Raw genomic sequence first — 15172 nt, 5'->3', positions numbered from 1 at the left:
AAGGGACTGAAAGAAGAGAAACCTGAGAAAGGCATTTTGAATCTGTCAGACCTTACCTCAGCTCCTGTTGCCCTGGGTCTGAACTTTGGCCAAGGGGTCAAACCCAGGGTCAGCCAACCTGACTTTCTCTCAGGAGGCACAGACTGCCAAAGCCTGAGTTCCCCCCAAACTCGAGGAGGGAGGGAAAAAGGTTTTAGATAGAGACAGGGACCTCTCTTTCTCCACTTTCCTTTCCCATTCTTTCCCTGCCAGTTATTCATTTGTTTTACCCTGATTAAGTTGACATTAAAATAGTTATCTTTTCCCTAAGCTGTGAATCAGGTGTTAGTGAACAGATCAAGGGGACACCCTTTGGTCTCAAGTAGTGGAAGGAAACAAGGAAGGAACAAGAGGAAATATGGGAGAGCAGTCATAGCTAAGGAGGGAAGGCAGAAGGGGGAAAATCTTCAAACCCCCTCTCCTCTCTCTGAGTCAACCTATTACATCTGTTGTCTCCCCTGAATGCTGCTTTGAGAAGGGGGGGGGTCTCCACTCTTTTCTCTCTCTATTCTGAAGGCTGAATCCCTCGACTTCAACTCAAAGTTGTAAAGAATAAAAGATTCTAAAATGTGTTTGTTATTTTTATGATGAAAAAGCATAACTCAGTAAAGCAAAATATAACTTTTCCCCCCTTGATAATGTTTACTTTTTCCCACTTATATGTGAAAACAATTTTTGCCATTCGTTTTCTACCATTTTGAGTTCCACATTCTCTCCCTCAGGTAGTAAACAATTTGATATTGATTATGCATCTGCTATTTTCATACAAATCATATTTTCATATCTATCTTGTTGTAGTAGAAGGCATTAAAAACATGAAGAAAAGGTCTGCTTTGATCTGTATTCAAACTCCATCACTTCTTTCTCTGGAGATGCATAACATTTTTCACCACAGATTTGTCTTGAATGACTGAGAATATCATAGCCATTCACATTTGTTTCTTCATACAATATTGCTGTCACTATATACAAAGTTGTCCTGATTCTGCTCACTTCACTCTGTATCAGTTTATGTAGAACTGTCCAGGTTTTTTGAACTCCTCCTGCTCATCATTGTAACATAATAGTATTACATTACATTCAGGTATCAATCACAACTAATTCAGCCATTCTCTAATTAATGGGCAGCCCCTCATATTCCCTTTCTTTGCTACCATGAAATAAATTGTTATAAATGTTTTTATATAACTAGTTCTTTTTCCCCTTTCCCTGTGTAGAATTCAGGCCTCATAGTGGTATGCTCAATTAAATTATATTCACAACTTTATAACTCTTGGGGCATAACTCTAAATTTCTCTCCAGAATGGTTGGTTCACAATTTCACAAAAAAAATGTATTAGTGTCACAATTTTCCCACAGACCTCCCCAAATTTATCATTTTCCTTTTCTGTCATATTAATAAATCTGCTATGTGTGAGGTAGGACCTCAAAGTTGTTTTAATTTGCAAGAAAATATAACCTTAGAGTCCCTTTTTCTCAACATTCTCCCACATATATATTACAACTACATGAAATTTCTTTTTTTAAAAATTAATTTATTTAGTCAATTTAGAACATTATTCCTTGGTAAAAAGAATCACATTATTTCCCTCCCTCCACCCTTCCCATAGCTGATGTGCAATTTCACTGGGTATTACTGTGTCTTTGATCAGAACCTATTTCCATATTGTTGGTGTTTGCATTAGGATGTTCATTTAGAGTCTACATCCTCAGCCATATCCCCTCAACCTATGTATTGAAGCAGTTGTTTTTCTTCTGTGTTTCTACTCCCACAGTTTTTCCTCTGAATGTGGATAATGTTTTTTTCTCATAGATTCCTCCAAGTTGTTCAGGATCACTGCATTGCCACTAATGGAGAAGTCCATTACATTTGATTGTACCACAGCATATCAGTCTCTGTGTACAATGTTCTCCTGGTTTTGCTCCTTTTGCTCTGCATCAATTCCTAGAGGTCATTCCAGTTCCCATGGAATTCCTCCACTTTATTATTCTTTTGAGCACAATAGTATTCCATCACCAACATATACCACAATTTGTTCAGCCATTCCCCAATTGAAGGGCATCCCCTCATTTTCCAATTTTTTTCCACCACAAGAGTGTAGCTGTGAATATTCTCGTACAAGTCTTTTTCCTTATTATCTCTTTGGGGTACAAACCCAGCAGTGCTATGGCTGGATCAAAGGGCAGACAGTCTTTTATTGCCCTTTGGGCATAGCTCCAAATTGCCCTCCAGAATGGTTGGATCAATTCACAACTCCACCAGCAATGCATTAATGTCCAGACTCTGTCACATCCCCTCCAGCATTCATTACTTTCTGTTGCTGTCACCACATGAAATTTCTTAATCTATGCAACAACAAAGATTATTTTGTTCAAGTATTCTCTGATTTTCTTCATCAGTGAGTCACAAAATATGTAGCCACTTGCCTATCAAAGATGTTTGTCACTGTCATGGCTGATGTTCTAAGAATCCAAGTAGAAGTAACATTCTCTGTAGAAGATGACGTTCTCTAGATGTTCTTGTTTGTGGATATTACTTAGCTGTTGTCACCAAGTCTCAGAAAACTGTAGTACTTCCCAACTACATGCAAGAACATGGAAGAGGGATTGTCTTAAATATAAATAGAGATTTAATCTCTATATACTGTTACAAGGGAATCACTTTAAAAGACTGATATATATTAATTTAAGGTCGCCAAGGAATCAGCTATGTAATTCCTAAATGAAAAACTCAAGTCAGCCGTCAGCCTTTTTTTGGAGTTTAATTACAATAGGAGCAAGAAAGGAATTAGAGATATATATAGAGAGAGAAAGGGGAGAGAAGGGAATAGGGCTTAAATACCCCTTCTGTTTAGGCTGGGCCAAAAGGCCCAAGCCCTTAGATAGCTGGGGCAAAGAAAAGAGATCAGTCCCTTTCACTCACGTGTCCAAAATGGAGAAACAGTCTCAGAGGCCCCCACCTTCAGCTTCCTTCAGAGCAAGCTTCCTCAGAGCCCAGGAACCACACTCCTCAAAAACTCAATCCTCTCCCCTGAGTCTCCAGACCCTCCTATCTTTAAGGACACCATCCAAGTTGCCTCCCCTCAGTCCTCACATCTACCAATCACTCTTCATCAATTTCCCTGTCAATGGAGGCTCTCGCTTAACCCAGGACCGCCCAGAGGTTTCTGGCTTTTGCACATGTCTGTTGAAGGTCATATTTTTCAAATGATTAAATCTTTACTCCTTTGTTCCAGCCCTTTCTAAATCCTGTTAACTTGAGTATGGTAGAGATTGGAATAATTAAATTTTGATCTAGGCTGCAGCCCTTACTCAATCCTATTAGGACTGAATAGGGTGGAGTATCTCCATTGTATCAATTCTAAAATCAATCAAGACTCAAAGAAATTCCTGTTCTATGCTCAAGCATAGGTCAAAGTCCTTTCCATTGTTCAGCAAAGGGTTTCTGTCCTAAAGTAATCTTAAGAAGGGAAGAGAAGGAACCTCCCATGCCAATGGAGTTCCCATTCCAATAGACTATCAGTAAGAAATTTTCCAAGTATGAAATATCCCAATGGTGAAATTTCCAACATTTATAAGTCTAAGGAATTTTGAGGTTTACAATACACAATATCATTTAAATGTAAAATAAATTTTGTATGTATATACATGCACAACTACACATATCTTGGAGAAAAAATGTAGATGTACAGGAAGCTGTGCCGAAAAATGAATGGGACTAAACAAGTAGATCTGTTTATATTTGGGAAATTACTTTTCAGTGCTTTCAACAATTCTAGGATAATCCCCCTTTGCAAAAATTTATCTTCTTCAAGCCAATACAGTGCTAAATAGCTGCAAATCATGTAGTATCAGTCTCCAAAGCATCAAAACTCAGGCGACTCAAAGAACACTGGAGTGAAATGTGTGTAGTAGAGTTAAAATAGGATTGAAAGAAGACATGGGCTCTGTTCAAATGGAGTTTATGTAGTAGGGAGATGTGATACACATATAGATAAGTGCAATATGAAATATTATATTAGAATGGATTAGAAATGGTCAAAGTGGCACCGGGGAAGAGGAATATCCCTTCTCCTCCTCTCTCTTTTTACTCTTTCTCCCTTCCCCCATCCCCCTTTCTTTCTAATCTTCCCCTTCTGAATGGAACACAGGTGGTGCTGTTGGTTGGATCTCAGAAGAGAGGACAAGGCTAGAGACAGTGATTTGGGAGTTATTTGTAGAGGTGAGAATTGAAATTATGAATGTGAGTGAAACCTCTAAAGAATGTGGTAAGAGATAGAGGGCAAGGATAGTGTACCTCAGGGAATACTGACATTAAGAAATAGAGAGAGAGGGTAAAGAACCTGCTAATGAGAAAAGAAACTGGATAGGTAGAATTAGAGACAAAAATATGTTGTATATGATATCAAGGGAGGGGAGAATATTTATTCAGAAAGAGGATATAATAAGCCAAAAGCAAAGGGTACAGTGATATTAAAGAGGACTGGCACTGGGAAAATCTATTTGGTTTCATGATGGGGAAATTAATGATTAGTTTTGAGAAAATAATTTATTAGAGTGATGATGTGGAGAAGTTCATTTTAAAGGTCTTGAAGACAAAGAGGAGAAATAATTTTTGCAAAATGTTTAGAAGTAAAGGAGATGAAAGATTGATCATTAGCTTAACTTTTTATTTATTTATTCATTTATTCATTCATTCATTCATTCATTCATTTATTCATTCATTTATTCATTTATTTATTCATTTATTCATTCATTTATTTATTTGTTTGTTTGTTTATTTATTCATTTATTTATTTATTTATTTATTTATGCATTCATTCATTCATTCATTCATTTATTTATTTATTTATTTTAGGATTAGGACAACCAAATATATATTTTAGAGAAATGTAAAGCAACCTATGTAAAGGAAAGGATTGAACATGCATAAGACAGAGAACATGATTGCTATATCAGTTTCCTAGGAGAGGTAGCCTGCTATAATTGAAAAAGCATCAGATTTTGAGTCAGAGGACTTGAGTTTGGACCCAGGACACCTCCCATCATCACTTTCTTTTCTAAACTAAATGTGATTTCATCAGTATAGGTAGGAAAAGTAGATACAACACTTACTATCGAGTTTGAGGATATAGGTTCAAATAACAACTCTGAAGATTACTACCATTATGACCTTGATCAAGTAACTTAATCTCCCTAGGTCTTAGTTTTCTCATCTCTAAAATAAGGGTGCTGGGCTAGATAGTCTCTGAGGAGGAAATTTGGAGCTTTCATTTCCAGAACTATCCTCTTGGTAAGGAATTTTCTATTCCAAAATAGATTTGTGTTTTTTGGGCAATCTCAGGGTCATATAGCCAATGTATATTAGAGTCATGAACCTACATCATACTGCCTATGAGGCCAGTTCATTATGATCATTCTGTTTCTGGAGAGAATTTCCAAGACAATGAAATCATATATCTAGAGCAGTGGTTCTCAACCTTTCTAATGCCGTGACCCCACAATACAGTTCCTCATGTTGCAGTGACCCCAAACCAAAAAATTATTTTGGTGGCTACTTCAAAACTGTAATTTTGCTACAGTTATGATTCGGAATGTAAATACCTGATATGCATTATGAATTCTCATTGCTAGAAATTGAGAGGTTGAGAACTGCTAATCTAGATAGATAATGATATCAACAATGATATTAGTGCTAGATGAATTCAGAACAAATAAAGAAAATATTTATATGTCACTAATATTATGCTATAATATTTCATGGATCTTCATGGGTGCAGATAGCAATTTCCTTTCATTCATTGGTGAAAATGAATTGATCTTGAAAGTCCGTTGTTGGGTCTAAAAAACTTTCCAAGAGAATTGGATGAAGTATTCAATACTGAAAATGATAGATTAACAATAGACATAAATATATACAGACATATAGATAGAGAGATATCAATGAATATGGGCATCATTGGAGAGGGAATTGAGTACAATGACTACATAGCTCCCTGAAATCCTGTAACATCAGGTTTGTGGAACATAAACTTTCCTTCATTTTTCCGGAATTCATCAACTACTGATACTAAGCGAGTGACCTCTCCCCTACTTCCCCAAAGGAAGACAAGCATTCAGAAGCACATCTTTTTGGCTATTCTACTTTTTTACTTCACTGTTTTATTCAAACCACTAGAGGCCTCTCTCTATCATGAATGCTTCGCATTCTCTAAATGACTCTCAGAAAACCCCAGACACAACCCCATTAGTATTCTTCTTTCCAGATTTACAAACTGAGGAAAAAGAATATGGGGGAGGGGGGAATAAAAAAGGAAAACAGTTTTATTCAACATCATATTGAAAAGCAAATCTTTCAGATTTTAATGAACCAGATCTTTTACAGAAGTCCCATGGTTTGTTTGCAGACAGACCAGCAGTATTCAACTTATTTCCCTAAGCTGCCACCAAATTCTTTTGTGTAAAATTTTTATTTTCTTGCTGTATTGGCAGTATATTGCCATATAATCTACTAGATTAAGCAAGGCATCAGACAGTATCACAGTTGAAGTAACCAGACCAACTATTCCATGGTCTAGTTATTTTATTCATATAGAAAATGCATTAAAACTTTAAAAATACAAACAAATACAGAGATGATTGAGAATGCTGGAGAGTTTGTGAATTACACGCCTCATTTTGCCTTTAGAGAAACTAAGTAAATTTAGCTTTCTATGTTCAAATCCAAGTAAAGAGATGAGGAGATAATGTGGTATGGCATCATGGATTTAGTACTGGGCTTTCTTTCATTCAGGAAGACTGAATATTTTTGCTTGTTAAATGTTTAAATAGTATATATAGACACATATATGTGTAACAATATACATTCTATATATTTTTGCATTTTTATTTTTCCTTATATACTTCATCCTATCCATTTTCTACCTTGATGCTACTGTGGCTACTACTCTACATTCATGAACAAACCATTGTGACCATTCCAAGTAAATGCTTAAAAACTGGTTATTTGAAAAAAAACAAGTTCTCAAGATACACTTCTAAGTTTAATTTGAATCATTAACATTTTCTCCATTGACTTATTAATTTTATGTAATCAACAAAACAATAAATCAAGCCCTAATTTGCTAATTTTCAAAGCATAAATTGCTCACCGAAAATTTAACAATTAGCTTTCCCAAGGTGAAGAATTAGCTCTAGTATATCAATGAAGTTAATCTATTTTATCTCTGTACTCTCTAGGACAGTACAACCTTATTTTCACCAGGTTATTTTTCTCTTTATCTCTGAACTTCTTAATCCCTCTACATTAGATTGTGAGAACTGCAATAAAATATTATTGTCTCTGGAAAATATGTCTCTTTTTTGCTTCCCAGACCATAATTCTCGTCCCTGACAAATATTCTGCTATGTGTGTTTTCTCCTTCATTAGGATGTGAACTCCTTCATGGCAAGGAGTATTTTTTTTTAGGATTTAAAAAAATATTTTTTCCAGCTTACACGCATATACAATTTTAATAATTGTTTTCTGATATTTTGCAATCCATGTTCTTTCCTTACTACCTATCTTTCCCCTTCCCTGAGATGGCAGACAAAATGATATATGTTTTACATAGACATGGCAGCTAATATGATACAGGTTATATATTATCATGCAATACATATTTTCATGTTTGTCATGTTGTAGAAGGAAACACATATTGCTTATAAAAGAGAAACTTTCATGAAGAAAATAAAGAATGGTGTGCTTTGATTTACATTCTGACTCTACCAGTTTTTTCTATGCAGTGAGTGGCCTTCTTCGTCATAAGCCCCTTAAAGTTGTCTTGGATCTATGCATTGCTAATAATGGTTGTCATTAATGGTTGATCATCTTATTATTATTACTGTTGTTACTTTGTACAGTGATCTCCTGGTTCTTTCCCCTTCATTTTGCATCATATAAATCTATCCAGATTTTGTTGTGAGCATCCTATTAATCATTTCTTAGGTGACAATAGAATTCTAATATAACCATACACCACATCTTGTTCAACCATTCCCCATTTGATGAATATACCTTTTGCTTCTGGTTCTTTGCCACCACACACAGAGTTACCATTGTACATCTAGTTCCTTTCTCTTTTCTTTAATCTCCTTGGGATACAGATTAGGATTTTTATAAAAGCATTTGCTAAGTATTTGACATATAGTAAGTGCTTAATAAATGCATTTCTCTCATATTGTCTCATAATAATGTTCAGGTAATATCTGTCAGCAAAGGTATTTGAGAGAGGCCTCATATATATGTGGTATATAACATGCTTGCAAGAAAAGCCATAGCCTAAACCAGCCCTAACTCATTTATCTACTCAGTCAATTATATAATCAAAGACCCAAGCCTTCAAATTAGAGATATATTAAGAAAATGACAACTTGTCTGCTCACAAACATTGAGAATTCCAGAGTGGAAATGGGTCAGTAAAACTCAGGGACAGCACCTCAGAAAAGGGGCACTAAATCTACAAAGAAAGGAAGTAAAAAATAATAAATAGATAATTAAACCTGTTCTGCTGTTTCTTTTACAGACCTACTGTGCAGCAGTCATACCCTGCTAAAACTATCTCAGCAAGTGGGATTAAAAAAAGTCATATTTAGGATAACTGACAGTCTTCAAACCAGTTGTTTGGTTAGGGGGTATGTCCACCTCAACCACACAAACTCCTTCCCCAGAAGAATGGATAGATGAGGACAATTTTTTACAATGGCCACGAAGACTACCCAAGTATGCTCTGTGGAATGCTTCTGAGCTTGGTAAGTCATCAAAGATGCCAAGGTCATCCACTGAATCCTGGGCCTTTGCCAGTGTATCTGATTATTGTCTTACCACTGCTCTTTGATGACTGTGGAAGAGAGAGTGAGGCTGTTGACTTTGTGCAACTATGGCTCCTTTAAATTCAGTTCATACACAAGCCAAGACATCACCCTTGGGAACATTGATCCTTTTCAAAAATGAAGGACAGACAATAAGAGCAGACCTACTATAGATGTGGGAAGTTGATGGTGGTAGAGGCTACATATCTAGAAAGAACATATCTTAAGAATTATGAAACCAATATGTCAGGAACCAATTAGCATCTGTGTTTCTGTGCATTGAATTCACCTGAGGATGGTCATGAAAGTACTTTATCCATTAGCAAATCTCCTCATAACATATCAGTTGGTCTTGGAATTGTTCTCTCACTTCCCTGCATGGTTTCAGGCCTACAACATAGCAATCTGAATAATGAGGCCTGACCATAAGAAACCACTCATCTTTCTCATTCCAGTTTACCAATCCAACTCCAAAACACTCAAGGAGGTCATTTCAATTGTTGGTGACAGTTTTTTCATCTTCAAAATGAGAGTGTTGGATGAAATGAATTCTAATTAATAATGAAATGAATTCTAAATTTCCTTCCATATCTAAATCATGGTATCCCACCTCAATTTTTGGTTTGGTCAAGTTGTGTTGAGATTAAATGTGTAAATGAAATTAACTGTGTAAAACTATAGTGTATATGTAAGAGCAGGAAAATCTTCTGTAAGTTCACTATAGAAGGCTATATTTCTTTCCTTCTCTAGGTTTTCTTTTTCCATTCTCTCTCTTCACTTTCTACTAATATTTTACAATTTTAGATATTTAAAGGGAAGTGTTGTATAATGGATGGAGTAATAGCCTTAGAAACGTGAAGCCCTAGGTTCAAAACTTATTGACATACATAGATTGTGTTCAAAATTAATCTCTCAGTGCTCTAGGTAAAACTTTAAGACTATAAATTGCAGAAAAGGAGTCAATCTGCCTTGATATAAGGTGTTTACTATTTCAGTAAAATTACAAGTCTAATCCCTATTTCTATTTAAATTATAACTTTCTATGCATAGAAAAAAATCTGATATGAAAATATTGAGTAGTCTTCTGAAATAGCTGGTCCCTCTGTTTCACTTCCGACTTTTCTTCTTTTAGAATATGAACATTTTCCTGACCCAATAACACCCACAAAAAATATGAACCCTAAAGCAAATTGGGGGAAAACAGTCCTCAGGAGTTCAATTCATATTTTGGGGCTTCCTAAAGCCCTGTTTCAGTGGGAACTTTCAGGCTGTAAAATGTAGTTTCCCCCAAGGCAGTGGAGTACTTAATGTCTTTTCAAATTATGATTTCCTCTAGTCCAAAATAATTAAATAAAACATGAAAACATCCATTCATATTGGGTGGCACATCTCTTGCCATTGAAAACTGAGGCATGTTGTCCCCCCTCTCCTTCACATTAGAGGAAATGTATCCTCTTTTTGTTCATGCTAGTAGAAAGAATCAGCAAAGTGCACTTTAAACATTGTTTATAAAAGAATGCAAAGGTTCAGTTCCAGAAGAGAGAGCAATTTCGGTCTTCCTTCTGAAACTAAAAAAAAGGAAAAAAAAAAGAAGAAGCCTTATTTTCTGTTAGCTTCCTATTTTCTTTCTCTTGGGGCTGACTGATTTGGGCCCCGAATAGTTTAGGTTTTTGTGCAGTCATGAGGGCAGGTTTTTTTAACTCTTGATCTGAAAGAGGCTCTCTCTCCTCTCCTCTCTCCAGTGGGGCAGCAGCTTTTAAACAACTAGTTGGTAGTTTCATAATGTCTGTGTGGTGAAAGTCAGTTGCATATTGAATTCATTGGCTTACCCCACCCCCATGGGACCCTGATGTTTTATGCACTAAATTCTTTTGATCCCTGAAGAGGAACAGAGGCTAAAATAAAATCTGAAAATAGAAAATAAAGGTCTACTGAGACCTCAGGGTTAGAACACTGGATTTGAAAAGAAGCTACAAACTTTAGAAGTTATTTGAAGACCTTGGCAGGTCCTACCTATGAATCTTTCTTCTCCTCTATATTCTGGCTGACTTATTTTCTCCCTTACCCTCAACATTTTCATTCTTAAATCATCTGGCAAAGAACTGGTAACTAATGGTGATAATACTGTGTCATTGTTTCTACCGTTAAAGACAAAATGTTGAGTGATGGAATTGACATTTCTTAAATGTCTGTTAAAAAAAAAAACACCTTGCTAGGTACTGGAGATACAAAGATAAAAAGAAACATATTTCTGACTAGAAATCAGCTTAGAAAAAAAGTCTTAATATACTGAAAATTATTCTGACAAAACTAGGTTAAAGTGCTCTTTTCTCTCTTTTACATTCATTAAAAAAGATATTTAATTTGTTTTCTCCTAATCTTCAGGTTTTTCTATGTAGATACTTTTTGGTATATATTATTATACATCAATTATTATATTATACATATACATAAATATTATACATCAAGTGACAGAATAAAGCTCAAATATCAAATGAAAATTTAAAGTATGCTACTGTGTCATGTTTGCTAATGAATTAAAATAAATAAATACAATTATTTTATATTTTTCCTTAAGTCCTACTTTGATATTCCATTATTATAATTAGATGGCCTTGACCTTGTGCCTTTTTACAAATTATCCTTCTTGTTTGGTATACTCTACTTCTTTAGCTCTATGCTGGTATCATTCTTCAAGACTTAATTCAAATGCTACATCTTAAAAATCACCTTTTTTGACTTAGCTAATCTCAGCAATGCAACAATCGGGGTCTGAAGGATTTATGACAAAGAATGCTGTCCACTTTCAAAGAAAGAACTGTTGGACTCAGATGCAGCTCTAAGCATACTATCTTCCATATTGGTTTATTTATGGTATTATTTTGGGGTTTTGGTTTTATATGAATATTCTCTAACAATGACCATTATGGAACTATGTTTTCCATGATGATACATGTATAACCCAGATCAAATTGTTTACTATCTCTAAGAAGGAGGAATGAAGTGAAGAAGAGAGACAGTTTGGATCTTATAATTTCAACAATATATATTGAAAATTGTTATGACATGTAATTGGGAAAATAAAAACTTTGGATAAAAAATTGCCTTTTAAAATTTCTCCTCTTATTATACTTCAAGTATTTACTTTACATTTGTTTTGTTTATATTCTGTGCTTATTTATTCCCTAAATAAAACAAAAGATCCTTGAAGGTGAAGACTGTTTTTATATCCTCAGTGCACAGTGGACTTTTAGTGAACGAATACTTATGTTTTCAGTAGATAGATGGCACACCTTGTACTTAGTTGGTTTACAAATATTTATTGAGCTCTTATAAGCCAGGTATTATGGTTTGTATTGAGGTCAGAAAGAAAGGCCCCTGCTCTCACAGAGCTCATTCTTTAATGGTGGAAGAAAACATATAAACAGTTACTAATAAACATGATATATGAAAGGTAAATTGAAGACAAAAGGGAAAAATCTCAAAGGGAAGGCACCGAGATGAAGAAGAACAAAAAATAGTTCCTTGTAGAAGGCAGGATTTAGGCTGAGACCTGAAGGAGGTGAAGATGATGAGGAAGAATTTCAGGCATAGAGAAATGAAGTGCTCAGTGTCAGGAGGTGAAATCTTGTGTGAGGAACATCAAGGAGACTGGTGCCACTGTATAACAGGGGTGAGAGAATGATGTGAGAAGACTAGAAAGGTTGAAATGGTCAGGTTTAGAGGATTTAAAAAGCCTAACAAAAATTTATATTCAATCCTACAGACTATAGGGAACAACTGGAGTTGATTGAATGGGGTAGGATGAAATGGTCAGACTTTTGCTTTAGGAAGATTCCAATTTTATAGCTAAGTGAAGAAGAGACCAGAATGGGGAGAGACTTAAAGTAGAAAAACCAACCAAAAGGCAATTGCATTAGTCCAGATGTGCAGTAATGAAAACTTATTCGAGGGTAGTCTTGGTGTCAAAAGAGAGCTTATATGAGAGATATTACAAAGGTAGGTCTGGCAGGATTTTGCAACTGGTTGTATATGGAGCATTAAAGAAGGAGGAGTTGAAAATGACACCTAAATTTTGAGGCTGAATGACTGAGAGTATTTTAGTACCTTTGATAATAACAAGAAAGTTAGGATATTGGGAATTTTATAGGGAAATATTGAGTTCAGTTTTGGACATGAAGAGTGTAAGATCATCATAAGATATACGGTCTGAGATCTTCAATAGGAATTTAGAGATGTGAACCTGGAAAGGACAGCGCTAGTCAGGTAGATCTCAGGATTTTCTGTATAGGGATGATACTTAAATTCATGAGAAATAACAAGATCACCAAGTGAATAGTATAGTGAAGAGGGCTCAGGGCAGAGCACTGGGGAAATGTGGGGTTAGTAGGCTTTGTCCTTGATGAAGGTGCAGCAAAGAAGATTGTGGAGATAACCTCAGATAGACAGTAGATGAACCAGAAGAGATTAGTATTATAAAAAAGCTAGAGAGAAGAGAGTGTTAAGGGGAAGTTATCTAGAATGTTAAAGGCTGTAGCACAATCAAGAAGGATAAGCACTGAGAAGTGCTCTTTAGATACAGAAATTAAGGGATCATTAGTAACTTTAGAGAAAGCAGTTTCAGTTGAGTGATGGAATTCAAGTCAAATGGGAGGCAGTTAAGAAGAGAGTGAGAGCAAATGAGGTGGAGATATCAATTGTAGATTCTGCAGGAAGTTTAAAAACAAAAGGGAGAAGAAATATATAGTAACAGCTAGTGGAGATGGGGAAGACTAATGCATGTTTTTAGGTGTTAAGGAAGCAAACAAGAAACAGAAATATGAAAGATTGGTGGAAGAATGGAGATGATGGAGTAATCTGCTAGAGAAGATAACATAGAACGCAATTACATGAACATGTAGATTGTAAAGAATAATTTTAGCGTTGTGACCTAAACTATATTAATTATTGGTTTCCATGGGATATTCCAAATTTAAAAAAATACCTAGGTCAGCTTGAAATTTATGGTGATTTAATTAATATAGTGAAAAGAAATTAAGAAGAAGGGAAAAGGAAAGGGTGTAGGATTTCTCCTGCCTGGCTTGTGCCAGGGGGAAAATTAGAGGCTCTAGGAAGATAAAGTTTTGGAGAGTAGAGGAGGAAGGAATCAGCCTGAACTCCAAGAGGGCTCAGCCAAGATGCCTAAACCTGAATTAACTAAAGGGCAAACTCACCACCAAAACCCAGACAAATAGCCGCCACCATGCCAAGATGTCAGAACGCTTAGCGCACTGCCAGGCAGAGTCACCTCTCTGGGAAAAGAGATCGACCAGAGGAAGCTCTGTGCAAAAACCTAGATGATTCTACCTCACTTTCCTGGGTCTTCTCTGCACCAATGGTAGCCTAAGCTTCACTTAGGACAGCCCAGGGGTCTATCAGCTGTTTCTGATTTGTCAATTTCTCTATCAAAGGCCACCCTCTTAAAACTCAATCCTCAAGCATGGTTACAGACATTCCCAATTTTGTTAGACAAAGTATCTTCATTGTTACAAATCAGGAGATAGCTAAATCCAATCTTCACAGGATGGAGCTTGTCTTGGTAAGGAAAAGGCCCATCTTCTCTTGTTAGACAAGGATGAAGGGGGGGCGTGGCAGAAGGTATACCAATTTCATTTAGTCACACATGAATTGAAGTAAAGACAGAAGATGGTGAGAATGATATAAGATGGATGGTTGGTAGGGCAAGATCTGTAGTATAGTACTAGGGATCAAGGGATGAAATGAGGATAGTGGAAACTTAAGCTAATTTACCAAGGGGTCAAGATGAGGATGTCAGCAAGTGCATCCAGTGTAGGGGTGATGACTTGGGAAAGATCTGAGAAGCAGAGGGGTTAGAGTTTATGATGAAGATAAAGAATAGGTTTTGTGATTACAAAGCAGAGAGATGGGATGAGAATACATTGTAATTAGATAAAGGGATTTAAAAGTTCAAAATATCAAGTGTTGTATTTGTGGGTGATGACAAGAATGAGGGTCTGGCCATTCATGGTGAAGTGAAGGAGTAAACCATTGGGAAATAAATAAATAAATTGAAAATCCAAAAGGTTAGAAAAGAGAAAGAGAAATGTAGAAAGAGAAATTACGAAGGGATAGTGGTAGATGATTTAGCAATGGCAGCAGATTATAGAGGAAAAATATTCCAAAATCACAACCAGTGAATCAGGGAATATGAGTTCAAATGCAATTAGTGTTGGAAAAGTTGACTAAGGAAGCTGTGTTATCAGGAAGGAGATAAATCTCAGTG

The sequence above is a fragment of the Monodelphis domestica genome, chromosome 2 (genome assembly GCF_027887165.1).
Source record: "Monodelphis domestica isolate mMonDom1 chromosome 2, mMonDom1.pri, whole genome shotgun sequence".
NCBI classification, from domain to species: domain Eukaryota; kingdom Metazoa; phylum Chordata; class Mammalia; order Didelphimorphia; family Didelphidae; genus Monodelphis; species Monodelphis domestica.
This window is presented reverse-complemented; position numbering follows the sequence as displayed.